Below are 25,949 nucleotides of genomic sequence, written 5' to 3'. Positions count from 1 at the left end.
TTCAATATTATGACCAATTTATGCTCTTAAGTTATAATCAATAGAAAAATAATATAAGTACTTGTTTATCTTTATTGTTATAATTTTCAAAGAATTGTGATAGGTTAGAATTTTCAAAATTTGTAGAAATCAAACATAAAGAAAAGTAAAACATAAAATATTTTGTGTTAGATAAATGAAGAGAAATATAATATCTTGAAGAATTATTAACTTGAATAGTCAAACATATTAAATGGAAAAAAATAGAAATATGTCATTGTGTAATTAGATTTTTTCACTAACACTTTTTAAATACAAGTGACTTTTACAATTAAATTTATTAAAGTAAAGTTAAAAATATATAGTCTTTTTAATGATGACAATTTCGATATTTTAAAATGATGTGAAATTATTTTTAATAAATTATCATAAATATGTATTTAAGAATATTTATAATAAATTATATATATCTGATTTTCTTTTTTTAAAGAATAATCACTTAAAAATTTATTTTATATAAAAGATATAGATTTCTAACTATTAAAAAAATATGTATTTGTAAAATATAATTCCTAAACTAATATAATTATATTAATTTTTATAATAATTTTAACTTTTGAAATATGTTTATTTTATTCTCAGTTTTATAATTTAATTCCATACCCCTAAAAAATTAACTATATACGTTTGACTCAAATAAAACATTTACCTTAAAAATAGATTCCATAAATAAGAAAACACGAGCATTAATCTTCTAAATTGTTGAAAACAATTCCTTAATACGTAGCTATTATAATATTTAATCTCGTCCCAAATCCTTAAGAAGAGTCTTTGAAAAGATCTCTACTGAACAAGAACAGTTCAACGACATACACCAAGTACCACACATACTGTGTTTACGTAAATACATACACGCACTGTTTTAGTCTTAAACCAATTCTTACATCACTATCTTCCCTAGATATCAACCGGGCCTCATTTATATGCTACCCACCTACGGTAATGTAGCTATTCCCTCTCTACGTATAGAAACCCCGGCTCTCCACTTCAAACTGGGCTCCAGAGAACTGAAACTGGGCTACGAACGATGTGTGCTCCGCCTTGGATACATTTCCACGTTATGTGACCGTATTCACTCTCCTCTCTCCCTTCCACTTTGCTTTCGAACGTCACATTGTAACTTGCCTGTTCGCTCCTTTTCTTGAAAATCAATGTTCTTGGCTCCACGCTCACTTTCACGTTTGGACTGCTTTTCACCCACACTTTGTACACCGCATTGTCACTGCCCACGTTGGTCACCATCCTCTTCACCTGAACATGCTCTCCATAATTCAATATGATAGAGAAAGAAAGGTAGTTAAGATCCGCACTTGATTCCACCGATTTGGGGCAAGGGGGCCATTTGTGAGCAATCGCTCCCATCGTCGACGCATTTTCTTCAAGGGGTCTGAGTGCTTCCTATCCAAACATTCTTAAGCTGGATCTGGTAGCGCTAGGTGTCAACATCCTGGGTGCGTGGAAGGAGGGCAGGTTCAAGATAGCGTCCGGGACCTCGATGTCGTGTCCTCATGTCAGTGGCATCGCAGTGATCGTACAAGCGGCCCATCCGATGTGGAGTCCTGCGGCAATCAGATCGGCTCTCATGACTATGGCCTCCACGCTCGACAACTCAAAGCATCCCATTAAAGATGCGCAAATGTTGTGAGCCGCGGACCCGTTTGCGATGGGAGCAGGTGAGGTAAATCCAACGGCTGCCTTGGAGCCCGGGTTGGTCTATGATTTGCACCCTCGAGACTATGTCAAATATCTGTGCGGTCGAAACGTATACACCAAAAAGCAAATAGCACTACTCACCCACAAATGGGGCAGCAACTACCCAGCTAGTTATTTCGACTGGCTGGGTATGCCGTCTGTCTTCCTTCTGTCTCTCCATTCTGACATTCCTACTTCTTGACGTATCACAATGATCAACGCACGGACCTCGTGGCAGAGTATAGTCTGACGCAAATCATTTGAGACTGGCATTCATTGCACTTTGTAACTCTCTCCTTTTAGTATATTATGTCAATCTATTCTTCTTGTTTAAGGTTATTGCAACACCACTTTTTTTTTTCCTCATCATTTCTTGATTCTGTAGATGCAATGTAAAGTTCTAATATAGTTGTGACTCTATATGAATGAGTTTTAAATATAATCTACAAAACAAAAATATTCACAACTCTTGATCCTTTTCACTGATATATAAGACGATCAAATTATGATTCTAGTGATGGCTTGATTTGATTAGTGTTTCTTTTGATACTTATTTCTCTAGCTTATGCAATGAATATGGTAAATTTGTGATCCTTAATGTAATCACTGACAAAATCAATCACTATAATGATCTTCCCTAAACACAAATTTTGTAAATTTTTTTTAATTCAAAACCCAATATGAAGTCAAGATTATAGTAAGAATTCACTATTATTATTCCTAATGAAGCTTTTTGTTGGGTGCACATCACGACTTTATCCTTGAAAATGTGTGGGTCCACACCGAGGTCACTGCAGTAATCGTAGACCAGAGGCAGATTTTGAGTCCCGGCTCCTCTGTAAAGCGACGAGCCTTTCAATTGCTGACCGTTGCCAAGTTTAACGATAGAGAGAAACTCTCGGTCCATACTGCTGGCGCCCACTGTGGTCATCCACGGTGCCGTATTTGTAAGAGAAGATGGGAATGGCCCCTCGTTTCCAGCAGAGGCGGAAACGAATACACCCTTCTCTATGGCCCCTAACGCTGACAGCGCAGTGTGATCCGTGTAAAACGCATACTCCAACACAGTGCCGAGTGACAGAGAAATTATATCGACGCCATCTTGGATGGCTTTTCCATGGCAGCAGCTATGTCGCTCTCATTGCAGGTGACTTCCACCACTCCCCAACAAGCCTTGTATACTGCCACTCTCGCCACAGGGGCCATCCCCACAGCCGTCCCATTACCAAAGCCGTTGTAGCTCGCCCCCTTTACAGCGGAACCCACAGCAATAGAAGCAGTATGTGTGCCGTGGCCATAGCTGTCTCTTGCTGATATGAAACCCTTGCCCACGTGCGACTTCCAGCCCACAGAAAAATTGAATCTTCCTCCGATGAATTTTCTGTTGCACATGGATGAATCGAATCGGTCTCCGCTTTCACACTCGCCCTTCCATCTGGAGGGAACGGGACCGAGACCCTCGTCGTGGAAGTTCTCACTCTCGGGCCATATTCCCGTGTTGACCACGTCCACTATCACCTCTTCCCCCCGATTCAAATGCTTCGCCCACAGTCCTCTGTCATCGGCAAGGCCAAGAAAGTGAGGTGAGTGCGTGGTATGAGATTTAATCAGAGCCGATGGAATCACAGCGAGACAGCCATTAACACTCTCCAAAGCTGCAGCCTCTGCGCTGGTCAGTTTGGCTGCAAAGCCATGGAGGAGTGTGTCATAGGTGTACAAGAGGACAACTGGCCGGTCTGATTTGGAGGCATTGGAAGTCGCCTGATTAAGGGTTGAATGGTACCAGTGCTCGTGTTCACCCACTCTCTAACTTTTAGAGACAATTAGTGTTTGGAGAGGAAGGTAAGGAGATAGGGAGCTCTTCAACAACTTTCATTGCCATTAGCTTGGGTAAAGGTTGTGCCCATTTTATGATCCTCATTGCACTTGTTCATATTGTGAATGGAAATATGTAATGTATTTGGTGTTGTATTTGTTGTTATGTGTAAATATTGTGATGAATTTCTCTTGCATTTTCTCTTGATTTTGTGGATGAAATGTTTATGGGTGTGAAGGCTTCACTCACCCTAGGGAGGGAAGAGATGCCTTGGGTGAAGGGGTTAGTTGGGCTTGTTGACCATGATGACCTTTTTGAAATATGGCAAAATGCGTAAATAAAAGATGGCCAAATAAATATGTTGTTTGACAAAAAGAATAGGTGATAAGTAAGCCATAATATATCACATGATATATTTATCACATGGCAATATTTCATCTGCAGTGTTGGCATAGAATAAAGTATCATCGTAGCACTTGCACAGTAATTAAGGTCTGGATGTACACAGATATTTACGATGCACGTCACAGTTTTTGTGACATTTGTCAGATTTGTATGGTGGACTTCAAAAATGTTTGCAAAAACCTTAAGGTGGTGGGCAGTTTGAAAATTATAGTAACTTCTCTATTCTTCCATCAGTTTGTATTTTCACAGACGCAGAGGATGCTTTGTCAAGTTTAAAACAAGGTTCAGTTGACTTGCTTCTAGGTTTTTACTATGTGTTTATACATTCACTAAGGTTTATATTGATACCAGTTTTGTCATTTTCTGACCCCTCTTCTGTTGATCTTTTGATGAATTTTGTCGCTGCAAGCTATGTTGCGGTATACAGAGCTTGGTCATTGTACAGATGCTTGAGAAATAAGCAAAGAACAAGAAGGCACGTTATGAAACAATATGCAAGATTAGGCAGAAACATAAAAGGAATATCACAGGTATTTTCATGAGCATGTCAAGTATGTTGTTTCCCAGACATAATCATTTTCTTGAAGAACAGTTGAATTCTTCATTTGAAAAGAATGCACAAAGTTCTTCATTTGAAACTCCAGCAATAAGGGTTTTTGAAAGAAATTCTTTGACTCAGTTTGATGCACAAATATTTGTCCTAAAAAAAATACATAGTCAGTTCAGGTTTAAAATGAAATGGCAATTTTTTTAAGGAACGGTTTTTTTTTTTTTTTTTTTTAAAGATAGAAAAGTTTCATGAAATATTGAATGAAGTTTTCTCCAAAGTTTGTAACAACAATGAAGGAATTTGGTCTGAGATAATGGAAACTATTTTCGAGTATCTAAAAAATAAAAATGAAACACTATTGATCAGTTTGGAAGTTTATAATGATTACCAGATTTGAGGCAGGAACAAATCCGAAAACTAAAACTATTTTGTTAGTCTCTCAAACAACGTTTTTAAAAGGAAGTTTGTGTAACAACCCAAACTGGTTCAGCTGGGCTGATGTAACTGATTACATTCGAATTTTATCTCTATAAATATAGAGATCATTTATAATTTAAATGGGATGAGTTAAAAAAAAGAAGAAGAAAGAAAGAAGACTTATATTTCAGAATAGTTTGTAAAGACTAAAAGTCTTATTATAGACTTTTATGCATGTATAAATGTCTTACATACACATTTATATGTGTGTATAAGCTTGTAATTACAACATTGATAAAAGGGTTAAATACCCTGAGCAGTAGAAGCTGCTGATTGTAAAAGAATTGGAACTCAATAAAGAATACAGGTTCGTGGAGTGGTTTTTCTCCCTATGACGAAACCGTGAGGATTTTCGAGGGTTTCCCACTCGGCACAAAATTGGTGTCTCTTCTTTCTGTGAGTTGATATTATTCAGTATGTTTACATTTCAATATAGTTTGATTTCTCCACTGCTGTAAATTATGAATTAAAATTACTGAACTCAGATTTTGGGAGAATTTAATAGTGTTCTGATTCACCCACCCCTCCCCCCCTCCCCCCCTCCTCTCAGAACCTTGATACTTCCAACAAGTGGTATCAGAGCATAGGATTCTTTTAGGAATTGTTCCAAGGATATTAATTGGAAGTCATGGCACAATCTGAAGGAGCTTCTCTTAATAAGGCTCCACTGTTTGATGGAAATGATTATGTTTTTTGGGAAGTTATGATGGAAGCCTTCATACATTCCTTAGATGTAAGGATGTGGGATGTTTTAATAACAAAATATACTATCCCAACAACAATCCCTACTGATGCAGATGAAAAACTAAAATTCGAGTTGGATAAGAAGGCAAGATATGCCCTTCTTTGTGGTCTCTCCAAAGATGTTTTTGCTAAAGTTGTTTATTGCAAGTCAGCTAATGATATATGGGTCAAACTTGAAACAATATATCAAGGAGATGAAAAAGTAAAAGAGTCTAAACTGATAACTCTTAAAACACAGTTTGACAATCTAAAAATGAATGAAGATGAAACCATTGCTGCATACTTCCTAAGAGTTGATGAAGTAGTGAATGCTAGAAAAGGTCTAGGTGAAGAGATAGAAGAATATGATGTAGTTTCAAAAGTTATTAGGTCAGTATTACCTAAATTTGAAACTAAAATATCTACATTAGAAGAAAAGAAAAGCTTCTAAAAATGACCCTACATCAACTTCAAGGAACACTAACTGCATACGAAATGAGGATTGGCAATCAAGCTAGTTCCTCATCAAAAGAATTAGCCTTTAAGATTGAAAAACATGATGAGAGTGATTCAGATCTAACAGATGCTTTAGAAGCATTACTTGTCAGGAAGATGAGAAAGAAATATAAAGGAAAACCTAAATGCTTTAGCTGTGGTCAATTAGGACACTTTGCTGCAAAATGCCCAAATGTCGAACTTGAAGATTGTGATGAGAAAACTAAGAAGTTTTCAAAAAAGAAGCCTTGGAATCAGAATAAAAGATTCAAGGATTACAAGAAGAAAAGTCTTCTTTCAAAAGAAGATTCAAATGAAGAATCTAGCGATGTTGATGAAGAAGGGGAAAGACTATTCATGGCTGAAATAGTCCATACCCCTAAACCTGAACTCAGTGAATCTGAATTGTCATCTGATTCAGATGTAGAAGTAGATCTAGAAGAAAAACTTCTAAAATCTTTGTAAGAACTTAAAAGATTAAAGAAGTTGATTTCTAATCAAGAAGTTGAAAATCAAAAACTTCAAGAAGAGTTAAATGGAGCAAATTTGATTATAGAAAATCAAAAACTCTTGCTTGAGGAAAAGGATAAAAAATTAAATGTCTTGCAAAGATCATCTGTAGAATCTACTAGTCAGAAAAAAAAGTTCTTTTTCAATGGTTATTGTTTTAATTGCAATATGTTTGGGCACAAGGCTATCTTTTGTGAAAATAACACTAATCAAAGAAAAAGGAAATTTGTTAGGTGCTTTAAATGCTTTTATTATGGTCATTATGCAAATCAATGTAAATTGAATATGAAACCAAAACAAATCTGGAAGCAAGTAAGGGTAACAGAAAAGTCCTTAATTGTTGAAATAGCTCTATTCGCTCAAAAACCTGCAACGTGGGTATTGGATAGTGGCTGTTCACACCATATGACTGGGTGTAAAAGCAAATTTAAAACCCTAGAAAATTTTGATGGAGGTTTTGTTCGATTTGGTGATAACTTAGGAGCCTACGTTACAGGAAAAGGTTCAATAATTCTGAATAAAGACACACCAATTCATGATGTGTACTTTGTTGAAGGTTTAAAACATAACCTGCTAAGTGTAAGTCAGATATGTGACAGTGGATATTCTATTTTCTTTAATGCAAAAGGATGTTATATTAAAAATGGAAAGGATAGAATCATTGCCAGTGGGTTAAGAACAAGCGGCAATCTTTACAACCTAATAGATTCAACTGTCCTAGAAACTTCATTAGTTAATACTTGTCTAATGAGTCAAGTAGAAGAAAATTGGCTATGGCACAAAAGACTGGGATATTTAAACTTCGATAATCTTGCTAGAATCAGCAAGAATAAAAAGGTTAGAGGACTGCCACAGATTACAAAACCAAAAAATATTTGTGAAGAGTGTGTTAAGGGCAAACAAACGAAAGTTTCTTTCAAAACGAAAGAATATTTGTCAAATAGACCACTTGAATTAGTGCATACTGATTTGTGTGGTCCTACTAAAACTGCTTCACTAAATGGTGAAAAGTATTTCATGTTGTTCATAGATGACTACTCAAGGATGGTTTGGGTAACATTTCTGAAACATAAATCAGAGGCCTTTGAACGCTTCAAAATTTTCAGAAAGATGGTAGAAAGAAAACTGAAATGTTTAAGATCAGATAGGGGAGGAGAATTCACCTCTCAAGAATTTATTGAGTATTGTGAGAGACATGGAATAAAAAGACAATACTCTACTGCTAGGACACCACAACAAAATGGTGTTGTGGAAAGAAAGAACAAAACTGTAAAAGAAATGGCTAGAACCATGCTGAATGAAGCAAAACTACATGATAAATTTTGGAAAGAAGCTGTTCATACAGCTGTTTATATTCTTAACAGAGCACAAATTAGACTTAGAATTGCTTACACTCCATATGAATTGTGGAATGGAAAAACAACAAATGTCAAGAATTTTAAGGTTTTTGGTTGCAAATGTTTTATCAAAAAGAACGATGGTTCTCTAGAAAATTTTAATTCAAGATCTGATGAAGGGATATTTCTTGGGTACTCCACGCACAACAAGGCCTATAAATGCTATAATAAAAGGCTGAACAAAGTTCTAGAAGCTATAAATGTCATATTTGATGAAAATTCTGTGTGCTGTAATGATAAAAAAGATCACGAAGATTCATCTTTTCAAAAATCAGAAACTGAACATGATGAGCATCCTGAAAATGATGAAAATGAACTTGCTGATGAAACTGAATCAGAAAACTGCTCAAGCCCCAAAATAACTAGTGCTGGTTCGAAAATAAAAACTTCTTCTAGAATAATAGCTAAGAGACATCCTGAGTCTCAAGTTATTGGAGATATAGAGAAAGGAATTTTAACTAGAAGAAAAGCCAAAATAGGTGAACAAGCAAACATTCCTGAACATTTTTGCTTATTATCAGATTTTGAACCAAAGAGTGTTGCTGAAGCTTTATCAGATTCTTGTTGGCAAAATGCAATGCAGGAAGAGATAAATCAAATAGAGAAAAATAAGACTTGGGAACTTGTTCCCAGACCTAGTGACAAAAATGTCATAGGTGGAAAGTGGATATTTCGTAATAAACTGAATGAAGAAGGTAAAGTGGTCAGAAATAAAGCGAGATTTGTTTGTAAAGGCTACATGCTCAATAAGAAGGAATTGATTTCGGTGAAACCTTTGCACCAGTTGCAAGGATGGAATCAATCAGAATCTTTCTTGCATATGCTAGCCATAAAAAAATCACTGTTTACCAAATGGATGTTAAAACTGCTTTCTTAAATGGGTTTCTTGAAGAGGAAGTTTATATGGAACAGCTAGAAGGTTTTGAATCTTCAGACAAACTTGATTATGTTTATCAACTGAAAAACGCTTTGTATGGCTTAAAACAAGCTACTAGGGCTTGGTACTCCAGGTTGGATAAACATTTAACTTCAAACGGATTTTCTCGAGGAAAGGCAGATAGCACCTTGTATATCAAAATGATAAATGATGACATTTTGGCAGTTGAAATTTATGTGGATGATATCATTTTTGGGTCTACTAGTGATGATTTAGCAGAACATTTTTCAAAAATCATGGAATCTGAGTTTGAGATGTCAATGTTAGGTGTACTCACATTTTTTCTTGGTTTGCAAGTCTCACAGCTTGAACATGGATTATTTCTTTCTCAAACTAAATATGCCAAAGAAATGTTGAGAAAATTTAATATGGCTGAATGCAAACCTGTTAGCACTCCTATGGAAACTAGCTATAAATTAATAAAGAATGATAATTCACCTTCTGTTAATCAGACTCTTTACAGATCTATGATTGGAAGTTTGTTATATTTAACTGCATCTAGACCTGATATAATGCAAGCTGTATGTATGGTGTCAAGATTTCAATATGATCCAAAGCAATCGCATCTTAATGCGGTGCATAGAATACTGAAATACATTCAAGGCACTCTTGATTATGGTTTATGGTATCCTCACAGCACTGATTTTACTCTTACTGGTTATACTGATGTAGATTGGGGAGGATCTGATGATAAAAAGAGCACTAGTGGTGCAAATTTCTTTCTTGGTGAGTGTTTGGTTGCTTGGTATAGTAAGAAACAGGATTGTGTAACTTTATCCACTTGTGAATCTGAATATGTTGCAGCTACAACATGTTGTACTCAATTAATTTGGATGGATTATCAGATATCTGATTTGGGCATTCAGGTTTCAAAACCTATTTCAATAATGTGTGATAATATGAGTGCAATTCAATTAAGCAAAAACCTAGTTATGCACTCACGTACAAAACACGTAGCCATCAAACTTCATTTCTTGAGAGATAAAGTTCAAAATAATGAATTCAAATTGGTTTATGTGCCTACTCAAGGACAGGTGGCTGATATTTTTACAAAGGCACTACCAAGAGAACTATTTGAACAATTAAGAACACGATTGGGAGTTTTCTCTCAATCACTACTGGCATAACACTCTTTCTAATAACGTTTCTGTGATAGGTTTCTGCTCCTTTCACAGAAAGAATTGATGAAAAGAAGATGGTCAAATTTTTTTGACGCAAAAATTTGGGGGGAGTAATTAGCATTTCACACAGGATTTGGTTCACAGGTTGATTTCACAGATTTAATCAGCATTTCACACAGGATTTGGTTCACAGGTTCATTTCACAGCTTGGTTTATCAAATTTTTTTATTGATTCAGGTCAGTTGGTTCAGATTTTGTCTGATGTTTTCGGATCAGCATTGCATGGTAAATCAACATTTTTGTTTCTATGAGATGGTGAAAATTTTTGCATCAAAAATGGGGGAGATTGTTGACCATGATGACCTTTTTGAAATATGGCAATATGCTTAAATAAAAGATGGCCAAATAAATATGTTGTTTGACAAAAAGAATAGGTGATAAGTAAGCCATAATATATCACATGATATATTTATCACATGGCAATATTTCATCTGTAGTGTTGGCATAGAATAAAGTATCATCGTAGCACTTGCACAGTAATTAAGGTCTGGATGTACGCAGATATTTACAATGCACGTCACAGTTTTTGTGACATTTGTCAGATTTGTATGGCGGACTTCAAAAATGTTTGCAAAAACCTTAAGGTGGTGGGCAGTTTGAAAATTATAGTAACTTCTCTATTCTTCCGTCAGTTTGTATTTTCACAGACGCAGAGGATGCTTTGTCAAGTTTAAAACAAGGTTTAGTTGACTTGCTTCTGGGTTTTTACTATGTGGTTATACATTCACTAAGGTTTATATTGATACCAGTTTTGTCATTTTTTGACCTCTCTTTTGTTGATCTTTTGATGAATTTTTTTGCTGCGAGCTATGTTGCTGTATACAGAGCTTGGCCATTGTACAGATGCTTGAGAAATAAGCAAAGAACAAGAAGGCACATTATGAAACAATATGCAAGATCAGGTAGAAACATAAAAGGAATATCATAGGTATTTTCATGAGCATGTCAGGTATGTTGTTTCCTAGACATAATCATTTTCTTGAAGAACAGTTGAATTCTTCATTTGAAAAGAATGCACAAAGTTCTTCATTTGAAACTCTAGTAGTAAGGGTTTTTGAAATAAATTCTTTGACTCAGTTTGATGCACAAATATTTGTCCTAAAACAAATACATAGTCAGTTTAGGTTTAAAATGAAATGGCAATTTTTTTAAGGAACAATTTTTATTTTTTTTTATAAAAAAGATAGAAAAGTTTCATGAAATATTGAATGAAATTTTCTCCAAAGTTTGTAACAGCAATGAAGGAATTTGGTTTGAGATAATGGAAACTATTTTCGAGTATCTAAAAAATAAAAATGAAACACTATTGATCAGTTAGGAAGTTTATAATGATTACCAGATTTGAGACAGGAACAAATCCGAAAACTAAAACTGTTTTGTTAGTCTCTCAAACAGCATTTTTAAAAGGAAGTTTGTGTAACAACCCAAACTGGTTCAGTTGGGCTGATGTAACTGATTACATTCGAATTTTATCTCTATAAATATAGAGATCATTTGTAATTTAAATGGGATGAGTTAAAAAAAAAAAAAGAAAGAAAGAAGACTTATATTTCAGAACATTTTGTAAAGACTAAAAGTCTTATTATAGACTTGTATGCATGTATAAATGTCTTACATACACATTTATATGTGTGTATAAGCTTGTAATTACAACACTGATAAAAGGGTTAAATACCCTGAGCAGTAGAAGCTGTTGATTGTAAAAGAATTGGAACTCAATAAAGAATACAAGTTCATGGAGTGGTTTTTCTCCCTATGACGAAACAGTGAGGATTTTTGAGGGTTTCCCACTCGGCACAAAATTGGTGTCTCTTCTTTCTGTGAGTTGATATTATTCAGTATGTTTACATTTCAGTACAGTTTGATTTCTCCAATGCTGTAAATTATGAATTAAAATTACTGAACTCAGATTTTGGGAGAATTTAATAGTGTTCTGATTCAACCCCCCCCTCTCAGAACCCTGATACTTCCAACAGGGCTCAACAATGCAGTTGAGAAAATATTCTCTTGGAGAGAAGATAGTATTTTTTCATGGAGTATGGGCTCCATTGAAACCATATACCTTGTTTGTTATGTGAGTTATAAGTGTATGTTGATAGCCTTGAAGAGGCATTTGTATTATGGGAGGTATAAGTGTTTTTATGTGATGAGGAGGATGTATTTGATAGCCTTGAAGAAGCATTACACAATTGCAGATGTATATGTGTATATGGATATGGCATTCTCCTCTCTGGAGAGCCCACCTTCACCCATTGTTTCATGATTCCAATGGTGAATCATTGTGTTAAACCTTGGAGGGCTTGTAAATGTATTGTAATATTGAGTTTTGTATGCATTGTGAAATGTTTGAGTGTAACTTGTTTGAGTCTTGTTTCCTTTGCTCGGTGGGTGGCTTCTTAGAAGCTTAGGATGGGAGGTGAGCCTCCATGGTTCTTGGTTTCATGTTGTTTTGCAAGTTTGTGAGAATGGGATCTATGAAAAAGTTAGGGTTTTCCCCTTGGCATTACTATAGAATCAGGTGTTGTGTGACGTATCATGCAGTTGAAGGAAATTAATCCTTCCCATTTCATTTGTAATGTGTTGAGATGGAAATATCTCCATTGTGATCTTTTGTACTGTGAGAAGGACTTATATCTTGTTGCATATAAATATGAATGTGTAAACTAGGGTTGGATGATATGCATATAGTTGGCATTGTAAGAGAAAGCTTATATCATCTTCATAGTTGTATATGAAGGAAACAAATAATTTCATGTAAAGGAATAACCATTGTTGTGAAGTAGATGTAGAAGTTAAGTAAATGTGATATTTTCCTTCTCATGTAGGTTATGAATCAAACAATAGATATATTTCCTAGATTGCTTGTGTGGGAGAGATTTATTGTAATAGGTAAACCAATTCAAAACTTAAGTGATTGCATTGTAAGGATTACATGTTATGTATTTCGATGTAATGGCAAGAAAATTTATTGTATTGAGATAGTCATATGTTTTTAAGAGAGATATTTCCTCATTTTCAAAATAATGAGCAATTCTATATAGAGTTTATTCATCATTAGTAAACATATATTTGATCTTGTGCAATGAAATCTTTTGTGCTAAACTTTTGATTCTTGTCATTTTAGTAATCCTATATAATAGATAAATGCAAAGGAATAACATCAAATTTATAATTATAAGAAACATAGATGTCAATTTAGACCATCATCAAAATCTTAGTCTACTAGAATGAGAAAGGAGAGAAAAGAAAAATAAACCATAGTGAAGAATGCCTGCACATGCACTTTTACTCTGAAATTTTTATGGGAGAAGAAAGTAATTCCCCCTCTCAAATACAGACAAATAAAATATTCAAATAGAACATTCCCTAGATTTCCTACAAAGAGATGTGATAAAATAATATTAAGAAAAAGAAATATCCTAGCTAAAAGGGAGTGTGAAGGGACTTAGGAAAACTAACATGACTTGAACCAAAATCTCATAATAACAAAGAAAATAAAAATATAAACTATGTATATATATGCTAAACCATGTAGAAAGGTACGCCTAGGGAAAATCATCAACCTCTAAAGAGGGCAATCTTCACAGTAAAGAAACTAATAGCAAATACCACTATGGTATATGTCATGCTACCACCTTGTTGGGCACATAACCCCTTGAAAGTGTCAAGTCAACCAGCTGCCCACCATGTACCTTGGATGAAGGATCTAGGGATCGGCTATGTCTGCATAGATGTAATTGGGCACCGTGTGAATTGAGATGGATGAAAGCCACGTACTTGAGAAGAGATGGGTTGACTAGCTCCCACACAATTCAGGAAAAAGGACATTGTAAAGGAATCGCCTTGGGAGAACAGCGACACATGACTCCCACCTTCCCACATGTGTTGCCTCCTAAAGCGTCTCTAAAGGCTGCCAACATATTGGTTTGGTAAGTGGTATTGGGATGGAATAGTAAAGAAAGTTATCTACAATAAAGCTAGTTAGAGAGTACGTAGGAATAGATGGCAAATAGTATTTAGGGGTTAGAAATTCTATATTAAGGGTGTAATACATGTTAGACCTTAACGGGTTAAAATAAATAAAATAACAAAATAGGAGAGATTGTTATTAGTGGTAGTTAAAAGGGTGCTTGGAGATATCTATAGGGATCCGGGTTAGAATAAGTAGGTTAGAGAGATTAGAATTTAGTCATATCTTAGTATCAACATGGTTGTAGATAGTAGGAATTATTAAGAGGACTCTAAAAAAATTAAAGTTAACTAGGTAGTAGTTAACAAGTTAATATATTTGGTTAGAGTGAATAGTTGACACTATTGTTATAGAAAGGGTAATGTTGGTGGGATAGATAGGGTAATTAATTGGTATTAGGAATATGTATAGTAGAAATATATTAGTAAAATTATTATAAGTATCTTATAATGTATATGTTCTATGATGTTCTATATAGTAAAAGTATATACTAAATGTTAGTTATTCCATAGTTTAAGTAATATAATCAAATGATGTATGTTGTTAATATAAACCACTTCATACCTTGTGATTTATCATTATAAAATATATAAGAATGTTATTGAGGTATATGTTAAATGTAAATGTATGATAAATGGTATTCTTCTTGAGTTAGATACATGGTCTTTTAGAGGTTGCTAAGAAGGTGATGAAATCTATTAGTTATAGGAATTTACTAAATTGTTTCATAAGTAAACTTTAATTTAACTACATAAATAATTATAGTCAGGAAGTACTCAATATATTCTTAAAGGATTCATCAACCTATTTCAATGCTTATAGCAAAGAATGTGATCTCATTTCAGTAAGAGCTATGCCTCTACCACCATCAGAGAAACATAATGTTATGTTATCAAAATCTTTTGTGTATTTGTCCTATAAGTAAGGACGAGATCTTCACCACACCAATAAGGATTAATTCATTTATAGATTTAAGATTTGTTGCAACTCTAAAATCACAACTAATAGGTATCTTGGACTCTTAGCCTTCTGTAACCAGTATAGAAATGTCCAGGTCTCTATGTTATGTCCTAAGCATTACCTTTCAAAGTAAAAAAATTATAGTTGTGTTTTGCCCTAAATTTAGGGAATGAAAAATTCACTATTTAGGATGAGGTTGGTATGATGAATATTTCTTTGGTTGAAGATTCTTATCAGTACGCTTTGAGAGCAAAGGAAAAGATAAAGAGGAAGAATCTAGGTAGTTCTTAAGGGAAGGAGAAGTAGGTCTACTTAGCAAAGGCTAAACCAAGTGCAGAAGATGAACCAAAACCTTTTGATCAAAATAGAAGGACATGTAGAAGTGAGTTTAAGGGTACTTGTTTCAAATGTCATGAAGAAGGACATAGAGCTTATGACTGTCCATAGATGGCTGGTGACATAAGAGTTGTTGTTGTGAATGAGGCTAAAGACCATGAACTTGAGCAAGGAGAGAGTTTCCTAACTCAATGAGTACTGGTTGGTCAGAGAAGTGATTTGTTTAGGACTCATTGTAAGTTTGGTGGTAATGTATGAAATGTGATTATGGATGGTGGTAGTATTGATAACCTTGTTGTTGAGGAGATGGTTCAAAAACTTGGTTTGAGAAGAACGAGACATCCTTATCCTTATAGGATTGGTTGGTTACAAGGTGAGCATGCTTTGGAAGTGAGGGAGTAGTGCCTTGTTGATTTCCTAATTGGGCAGCATAAGGATCAAGTGTTGTGCGATATTGTGGACATGAACAATTGTCATTTATTTCTTAGTAGACCTTGGTAGTATGATTGGAAGATTGTGCATGATTGTGTTAAGAATGTGTTTACAATTGGAAAGATGATAGGAAGCATCCTTTGATTCCTTTGCAGAATGAAGAGGTTGATAGAAGGAACCTAATTATTAATAGCCTAGTTGAGTTGGTAGATTCTTGTTGGTAAACAGATTTGTCACAACAAAATTTGCCCAACAGAGTGTATGTGACAAACCATTCACAACAGTTGGATAGGCCCTTGGTAAGCGACCTTCCTCTGCATTCAGAGGGGTAGCTCCCTTGTTTGATATAATTTTTAAGGATTTTCAAATAAAGAATCTAACACTTTAAAAATTGAGAGAAAGCCATTCAAGACGAATGCATCATGCGACCTCACAACTTTCTTGAGTAAACAAGAATGATAACAAAGGCGATCAAGAACTATGCTTGAAAATGACTAGTATTACCATACAAATTCATGATTCATAAACATTTGCACAATACTGTGAGAATGCTCACTACAACTGCAATAATTTTGATTTTAGAACAAGAAATAAAAAATGCATTTCATTTCATTTCCTTGCACCAAGAACATAATAGAGATTTTTCAATTTAAGAGATAAAAACTGTACATACTTTCCAAAATTTATCTTTTGATCAAAATTTCAGCATAGTGTTCCCTTATTCTAAAGCCAAAAAGTCCCTTAACAAAGCCCAAAGGATTCTTTATATAGACATAGAGGTTAATAACTACCTCTTCGTGGTTAGTAACCACCTCCAAAATATGTAATTTTGGAGAGGTTAATTAACCTCAATAAAATTAACCTATACAAGGACAAATATTAAAACAAAAACTTTAAGCTAGAATTTCTAAGGATGTATACATATCTAATCACTAGTCTTCTAGCTCCTAACTCTATCTATTGGATACAATTAACTTATCCCAGAAAGCCCTGTAAGCATCGAGGATGATCATCATTGATTCATAATTTGGGATGAACACATTCTCCATCCTGAGTTTGGCTATGAAGTATCTATCCTAAATTTCTTTTGACTCTTGTTAATAGGCTGAAATGTTACAATCTCCTAGAGTGACTACAACTAGGCTGAGCTTCATCATAATTTTAGCATCTAATACACAATTCTCTATTTCTGAATGAATTTGGATACTGAAGGAATCAAGAAGAAATTGACAATCAATATGTTGAAGATGACTTACTGCCGCCCCACCTATGATAGTAGAGACTAATTCATCTACAGCTTTTTTTTTTAGTTGCTCCCAAGAAGCTATTAGCTTTTCAAACTTAGTGATCCCTTTGCTGATATTTATCATTTTCCAACCAACACTTTTACTCCAGATACGTATTTGGTTCTCACTTGGAAAAGCAATAATCTTCTCAAGAAGTAGGATGCTTGTATTTGACTTGGCCATTTCTTTTAATTCATCAACTACTTTTTGCTAGGTGGATTTATGTTCCTTGCTACTTTCCAACTCTTTAGAAATTTCCCATATCTGTTTAATGGATTTTTCATATATTTCCATCACTTCAGTTATGAGTTTTGAAGCATACTCTATCATCCTCTTTATCCAAGCTTCGATCATCATACTATGTGAATTGTGTTTGTTTACTCTTTCAACAACATTATGATCTAAAATGCCATGAGGACCTGCTAAAATTGGTGAAGTAACCATTGCTTTCACGTTAGATGAATCAATGATTGAACTGATATAAGATACCAGCATCTAAACTTGCTCCTTGAGTTGCTCTTTGGTTTCTTTCTCTTTCTTTGCTCTTTGTAACATTTGAGTAACAGTCACTTAAAAATTTTGAAAGTCTCTTTCTATAGTAGATGGACCAAGATCAACCTTATCTAGAATGAAATTCGATTAAGTCTTTTTCACTTTAGGAGGCTTCTAAAGGAAACTAGAGATCACATCAAATGGAGGCAGGATCATTTGAACAACTTTCTTCTTCTTTTGAAGACTGGTCTGGAACCATGATTGTGTAGTATTTGAAACTTGCATCTCACCTGTTATATTTTCAACAATCGTCATTAAATCTTCTGAATTAGATAATTGATTATCCAACTGTGTGATGTCTATTAATGATATCTTAGGAGGAGAGAAACTTGAATGAGGGATTGCTACATCATGAGAGGATATAATGGGAATGTGTGGTTCAACAACTTGAGGAGTTCCTTGATCCTTCATATTAGGCTCATTTCCTTCCTAATTTGATCTAGTAGATTTACATTTCATTTTTGTCCTCCTCTTTTTGACTGTAAACTTAGTCGGCTGATTTAGATCTTCATCTTGATCTAGAACACTTGCATCCAATTGTTGCGTTTTCTCACCAGAAGTTTCCTTTAATGCCATTCAAAATAATTCTCATTGATAGCCTCTTCTCTCCCTACTTTGGAATTTAGCAGTCACTTTTTCTATTTTGATTTTACTGATCCAATCTCTTGTTCTTTTAAGGACATAGGCAATTCTTTCCTTTAGGTTTTTTAACTCCTGAATTGATCAATCAATAGGAGGAAGATCTAGTAATTTGATTTTCTCATAGTATAATGGATCAACCAAGGAACCTTCATCATAATCTACACCTGTCACATCAATATCCACCTTGAAATCGATTATGTGCCTTACTGTAAGTTGCATCCAATCTCTCTTCCTAACTTTGAAATCATTTTCACAATCCTTCGAAAAGTCCTTCAGAGCTAGAAAGTGACCAAGGTTGGGATTTAGCTTTAACTCATTAACTGCTTAGCCTTTACTATCATAAGGGAAACACATAGTATAAGGATGCAAATTTATTGTGGCAAGAGTTCCTTCTATATTCCTCGCATTTGATGTAGTGTCACAACTATAATATTCGATGCCGATAGGAAAAGGTATTTCATCTATCCTCCTGTTCCTGCAAAGTTTATTGATTTGACTAATCTGCCTATACATTTCAATCAGGAGCAATTTATCATCAACAAATCTAGGTAGCATTAAGGGACACCCATCATAGGTAGCTAACCTGGCATAAGTGAACTTTGGGAACTATATGAAGACACTTCCATATTTTTGTACTTTCATTGCTACTTCTGGTGAAATTCTAAGTCCCATGTTTCCTTGGATTTCTCTTACAGTCAGCATTGTACATGCATCATTCACTCTTCTAAAATGGTGCAGGCTATTGTCATACTATATCCAAGGATGATTATTGTAAATCATAGTCATATCATCATATAAACCTTGTTGGTTAAGCCCTAGCCAACTTTTGGTACTTGCAATAGCGTATAAAAGGTATGAAGTCATGTAGAAGCAATCATTTTCTTGAAGTTCCATGAGTTGTCTATGCAATGAGTCACTGATAATTTCAGCCCAATCAATGTGTTTCTTCCCTTTGCTGACCACGTTAATAAATAGGAACATCCAACCTTCGAACTCATGTGAATCCCGAAGTCCAACTATCCTGCTTAATAGAGTTACCATGTTTGCTATGTCTTCCTTTAGCAATGATCTGTGGATGGATTTGGCCAGTTGAGATTTCCCTTTCCTTTGTTGCAAGAGCCATGACCTGGCAAAAATGTTTAAACACCGAGTTTGATTTGCGATAAAATACTCCTTGGCAGTTCTTAGATTGATGTTGGCATATTGCACTCTGGTAGGGAATCGGAAAGTAATGACAATAGAGACAGGATCTAGATGAATAATTACTTTATTATTTGATGAAATAGCCTCTCTAGTATTTGAATGATAAGCTTTCATGCTCTCTAATACTAGGTTTGGGCACTGCACTGAAATGGGATGCCCTCCTGCTTGAGCCAAGCCACTTTCCAATATCTTTCCAGCTAAAGGGGTCCTTTCCTTGCTCTCAAGAGATGACCAAAAATATTGAAGGTAGACACTTCCTAAAATGGTATCACCAATGTCTGGAAGCATACTTCTTAAAATGGGAGCATAATTGAGCCTCTGATATTTATACTTCATGGCTTGATTGTTAATCTTTTTCTCAAATATGCCGAATGTCTTCAACCCTGCACTCAACTCTTTATTTCTTGCTTCAAAGTGATGAACCAACTATTGTATCAAAAAGATCCACCAACATTACATTTGACTAAAGATGACCATGTTTTGTATTAAACATTAACAAGAATTTTTGTTATGCCCAGCCTATCATTTACTCACGGATTTGGATAACATTCATGATGCTCAAGCCTATATGTAGGTTGTTGATTGCAAAAGAAAACAAGGATGCTAATCCAAATTTGGATGACTTAATTTTTGGAGGTAAACTCAGTAAAGCTCCTTGTGTTATGGGTTAGGAATGACCATTTCATTTTGTCAAGCATTTTGTCAACAATCTACATGCTTTGTCCATGTTCTCCACCTATCTATTTAGGCATTACATCAAACAAATCAATTGCGACCTCAAGTATTGCTTACATTCTGCATAACATGTCTATGGATTTGAAAATAAACCATTAGAATCCTCTTCCATTCAAGGCTGTCATATTTTTGGACAAAACTACTTCTCTTCTCAATTAGACTCCCATTCACCCATTTGGAATTAGACTGTAGTTTCTTGTGATCTGTATTTGCATTCTATCATTGCCTTCAACTTGTCTGACATGAACTCTCAACGCACTATCTCTCGTGTCGTAGGAAAGCTATCATCTCTTCAATCTGTTGATCTGTCCAACAATGTCATAATTGGTATTGTTCCACCTCATCTCGGCCAACTTCCCAATCTGTAGATACTTTGGCTATACAAAAATGGATTACAAGGGACCATTCCACCCGCTGTCTCTTCTTCTCAAAGTTTACATGATCTACATCTCTCCTTTAACCACCTTCATGGCACCATTCCCACTGAATTGGGCATGCTTACCCATCTTGAGGATTTTTTCCTTCATAAAAAAAGAGTTATCGGGCACCATTATTTCTGTTTATATTTGTAGGTGTCTCTATTTTTAGTAATGTATCTTATTTGGCAAGGGGATTCTGAGTCAATGGTGCATACTACTAGTGTGAGGCTGGAGTGATGGTGGCATGAGCATACCCACTGCTCACGTGAAGAGAATGTGCACTTGGGTTGGCGATAGGGTGAACAAGGTAACGTGGGACTGCTTGGTAATCCACAAGTTTATTTGTTTCTTTAAAGTGTCTTTACCCTGCTGGCATGGAGAGAATAATGCACTCCTTTATGCATGCTGCAACACTCTGAAAACCCACTGTGAATGCATATAGCCCTAGGTTGAAACCCCAAAAAATGTGAAGTACTGACTTTAATAAGTGCTTCAATATTATCTCATTATACGAGGGATCTTAACTTTACTAATGCCACATATATTACCCTCAATGCCATGTTTTATACACAAGCTGGTATCTAGCATACAATAGTAGAAGAACTTAATTCGAGCCTTTAAGAAACTTCCAAATTATTTATACAATTTGAATTACCTCCCATTGGGCATGGTGGATTATCAAGAAGTTCATCTGATTTGTCTTTATTGATATTGCCAGTTGCTTTTTATTTGCAACATGTATTTTGGCTTTTCTTTGAAGAAGACTAAATTTTTCATTGTTTTTTTTTTTTTTAAAACAACAGGGAGCATTCAATGATTTAGAAAATTGCCTTTATTTTCTCATTATTCTCCCCACTTTCTGCACACTTGTTTTATTTCCTCAGACATCCGCATTTCCAAAATTTTAATAACTTTCATCTTCTCATCACACAGATTTTTTCACCTTTTAAAAAAAAAAACCATTCACATATCTAATTTTTAATGGAGAAATTCAAAAGGTTAATAACCATCTCAAAGAGGTTAATGATGATGGAAGGAATACATGATTTTGGAGAGGTTAATTAACCTCCTCCAAATTACGTGATTTGAATGTTATCATTAACCTTTTTGAGAGGTTAATGGTTGGAGAGAGAATACGTGATTTTGGGGAGGTTAATTAACCTCCTCCAAAATACGTGATTTTAAAATTATCATTAACCTTTTTGAGAGGTTAATGGTTAATGATAAATTTGAAAACACATAATTTGGGTCTCTCCATTAACCTGTGATAACTTTAGGCTCAAAAGCCAGATTTTGAAAATTTCAAGTACTGAGCAGAGCTAGGAACAAGGCAAAAATATGAAGATTCAAAACTTCACAAAAATTCAAAGATAAAATAACCATTTCAACAATTAAAATGAGGCGTATTTCAAAAATAACCATAGGATTAACAAGGTCAAAATTGAGACATTCTGATAACTGGGTAACAACTGGCTCTATCTGGGGATAAGGACTAACAAGGACGAAGCTCGAATCCAAAACAACTAGAATAGTGCCTTATCCATTAGGCTATAAAATAGAGTCATCTGAAGGACCAATTTACAAAAGAGGGAACAAACACCAAAAATGGGACAAGGGAAAGAAAAACTAAAGCAACGCAAACTGACAGGAGCACACTGAAAACAAGACTACTTATATATAAAAAAAGGTGTACTACACCTTCTACTGATGATAATGCTTCAAGTATTTCCCATTATAAGGTAAGGGCAACTGGGTACCACTTAGGTATGACAAAATAAAGGAATTATTTCCACATACCTCTTTAATCTAGAAAGGGCCTCTCCATAAGGAGTCAAACTTTCCATGTAAGCCCTTTGGTTCTCTGTGCTTATCCCAAAGCAAGACAAGATCACCTTCTTGGAACACCCTCTGCTTATCCTTTTTGTCAAATAACTTCTTTACATGGGATTGATGTTCCTAAATTCTTTCTACAACCACATCTCTCTCTTCTTCCAACTTTGTCAAATACAACATTCATTTTTCAAGAGCATCTTTGAATTCATGATTCTCAATAGCATTTTGTAACTTCAAGGAAGATAATTCTAGAGGAAGAGGAAGAGTTAGTTTGGTCCCATACAGGATCTCAAAGGGAGATAATCGTGTTGCTCTCTTTTTAGTAGTATGATTTGCCCAAAGTGTATCATACAAGTGCTTGTGCCGAGACCTCTGATTGACAATTACCAATTTCCTCACAATGGTCATAATATTTTTATTGTTTGATTCTACCTGACCATTTCCTTGTGTGAAATAATATGAGGAGTGAGATAGAATGATTCCATATTGATAGCAGAAGGTTGATATCTCCTAGGAAGAGAAGTTGGTAGCATTATCGGTAACAATCTTGGTAGGAACCCCAAACCTAACCAAAATGTTTTTCTTGATGAAACTGCAAACCACCTCTAAAGTTGTTTGTTTGACTGGGATGGCCTCTACCCACTTGATAAAATAATCAATTGCCATTAAAATGTGAGTATGTCTGGCAGTGGATGAAGGATGGATAGGATCGATGAAGTCCACACCCCATTGTTGAAATGGTTCTTCAATCACTACTGGCTTCAAGGGTAGTGCTGCTAATTGGACTCTTCCTTTGAAATATTGACAAGATTCACACTTCTTGACCCATTCTTCTACATCTTTGAACATCTTGGGTTAGTAAAAATAGTTTCTCAGAATTTTGTAAGTTATTACTGATGCTGAGTAATGACCTCCACATGCTTCATTATGAAACAATTGGAGCAACTCCTTTTTCTATTCAAAATCTACACACCCCAAGAAGGTACCATCTATTCCCTTCTTGTACAAAGCTTCACCCCAGATAACATACTTCACAGATTTCAATTTTAACGTCCTCTTCTCTTTGGGTGATAGATGGGCTGGGCATTCTCCATAAGTCAAAAAATAGGCGATAGTGGGAAACCAATCATCAGTATTACTAATGAATAAGACTAATGGAATTTCTTTTTCTGTCTCTTCTTTAGTTGAGGAAGATCCTTCCACAATAGCTTTACACAAACTTTTTCCTCTGACAAGCTTTGTAGGTTTGATATTGAGATCAGGTTCTTGTACTTTAGCTATCTAGGAGGCCCTTTTGTTCACACTGATCTCCTGTTGTGTTAGAATAGTCTTCACTACCAAATCAGGAACAAACACCTTGGAGTGAGAGTTCAGGATGTAAAACCTGAATTGTTTCACTACTTTGACTAGGGCATATGCATTCTTCTCAATCAAAGAGTATTTCAATTCATGTTTCTTAAGAGGGATACTCATGAATGCTATTGGGGCCTAAGTATTGTCTTTCTTAGGCTGGGTAAGTATAGCAGATAAAGTGTTCTCAGATGCATAACAATACAAATGAAAATCTTTAGAAAAATCTGGATAAGAAAGAGTAGGGGCATTAGCAAAGCAACCTTGATTTGTTCAAAATAAGCCTTACCTTCCTTTGTCCATTTAACATTTATATTCCCTTTCATTATATCTACAATTGACTTTGTGATATCAGAGAAGTTTGGTATGAACCTACTTATGAAGTTTATTTGCTCAAAGAAGGACCTGACCCCTATTTTACTCATGGGAAGTGGTAACTGTTTGATAGATTTCACCCTTTTAGGGTCTACTCAAATACCCTCCTTGGAAACTAAGTGTCCAAGAAGTTTTCCTTCTGTCACTCCAAATATAGACTTCTTAGGATTCAACAAGATGCTGTGGGTTCGACATCAATGCATGACAACTTCTAGATGATGTACATGGTCTCTTCTATGTTTGGAAAACACTGTAAGATCATCAGGGTACATGACGATGATCTTGTTCTTGAGATCTACAAATGAGTGATCCATTGCCTGTTGGAAGGTGGCTCCGGCATCTATCAAAACCAAAAGGCATATGATTGTAGGAAAACTTACCCCATGGAGTGGTAAAAGTTGTTTTATGTTGATCTTCTGGTGCCACACTGATTTGATTATAACTAGAGAAACCATCTAACATCGACATGAGCTCTGAACCAGATACCAACTACAAAATATGATCCATGACAGGGAGGCCATAATTATCTTTAAACGATGCTTGATTCAAATTTTGGAAGTCAACACATATTCTTATCTCACCATTCTTCTTCTTGACTGGGATGATATTGGCTACCTATGTTGAATGGTGTATAGGATAGATAATCCTCACTTTAAGCATTTTATCAACTTCATTGAATATATCATCAGCTACCTTGGGATTGAATTTCCTCTATTTTTTCCAGAAGGGAGTTGAACTAGGTTTCAGTGGAATTTGATGTTTAAATTTTCCATTCATGAATTCCTTCAAATCTTCATAACCCCATGCAAAAATATCTTGGTAAGTCTTTAGCAAATTCATGAATTGTTCTTTCTCTTTTGATGTCAAATTTCTCCCTACTAGGACCATCTTGGGATTTTCTTTAGAACCAATGTTCATCTTATCATAACCCAAAGAATTAGAAGATATAGTATCTTCAACTTTCTCTTTCCTTTTATCTTCTTTATCAAAAATACTTTGAAGGGTGACTAATCCTCTAGGAATAACATTACTTTGTAGTTGAATAATCTCAAGATTATCCCCTAGTGTTTGATCACAATTTTGTGATCCTTCAAAATTCAAATCTGAAAATGGAGGCCTTCCCTCAAGAAATGCAATGATTTACACATCATCATCAAAAAATTGCCAGTGTTGATCATCTCTACTGTGTAAACATCTTTGTTGAACTCGGGATGAGGAATCATGAGAGAGGCAGAGACTACGAGACAATTAGCTTTGGAATTCTATTCACGAGGGATAGAAGATAAAAAAAAGCGGGTAAAAGCACAAATCTGTGTCAATGTTTATGATACCAAAACTTGTTTTGGTCAAATCTTATTTCTCTATCAAAACTCAATTTTAAAAAAAACTAAAAATACCCTTTTATAGATCTTAGATTTAGTATCATCATTATATAAATTTTTGAGTGTTTTAATTAGTTATAATATGTTATAATCTCAAAATATTATAAGTCGATATTTCAACATTTCAGAAGATGCTCCCTTAAAAATGGAAAAAAAATAGTAAATCATATCAAAAATTTTAAAAAATTATATTATCTCTAGAGGAGAGAATCCTCTTCACGAATATATAATTTTTTTTCAAGAAGGTATAGA

At 34.9% G+C, this 25,949-nt stretch overlaps 1 pseudogene; it reads right to left on the bottom strand.

Annotated features, from left to right (window-relative positions):
- Window positions 1-725: 725 nt before the first annotated feature.
- The window catches only part of LOC149547065 (uncharacterized), a 78,686-nt pseudogene continuing 53,462 nt past the window's right edge, over window positions 726-25,949 (bottom strand).

This window comes from Cupressus sempervirens, chromosome 7 (genome assembly GCF_028749045.1).
Source record: "Cupressus sempervirens isolate cs-2001-9-10 chromosome 7, ASM2874904v1, whole genome shotgun sequence".
Taxonomy (NCBI): domain Eukaryota; kingdom Viridiplantae; phylum Streptophyta; class Pinopsida; order Cupressales; family Cupressaceae; genus Cupressus; species Cupressus sempervirens.
Note: the sequence above shows the minus strand (reverse complement) of the source record. Positions and strands in the feature narration are given on the sequence as shown.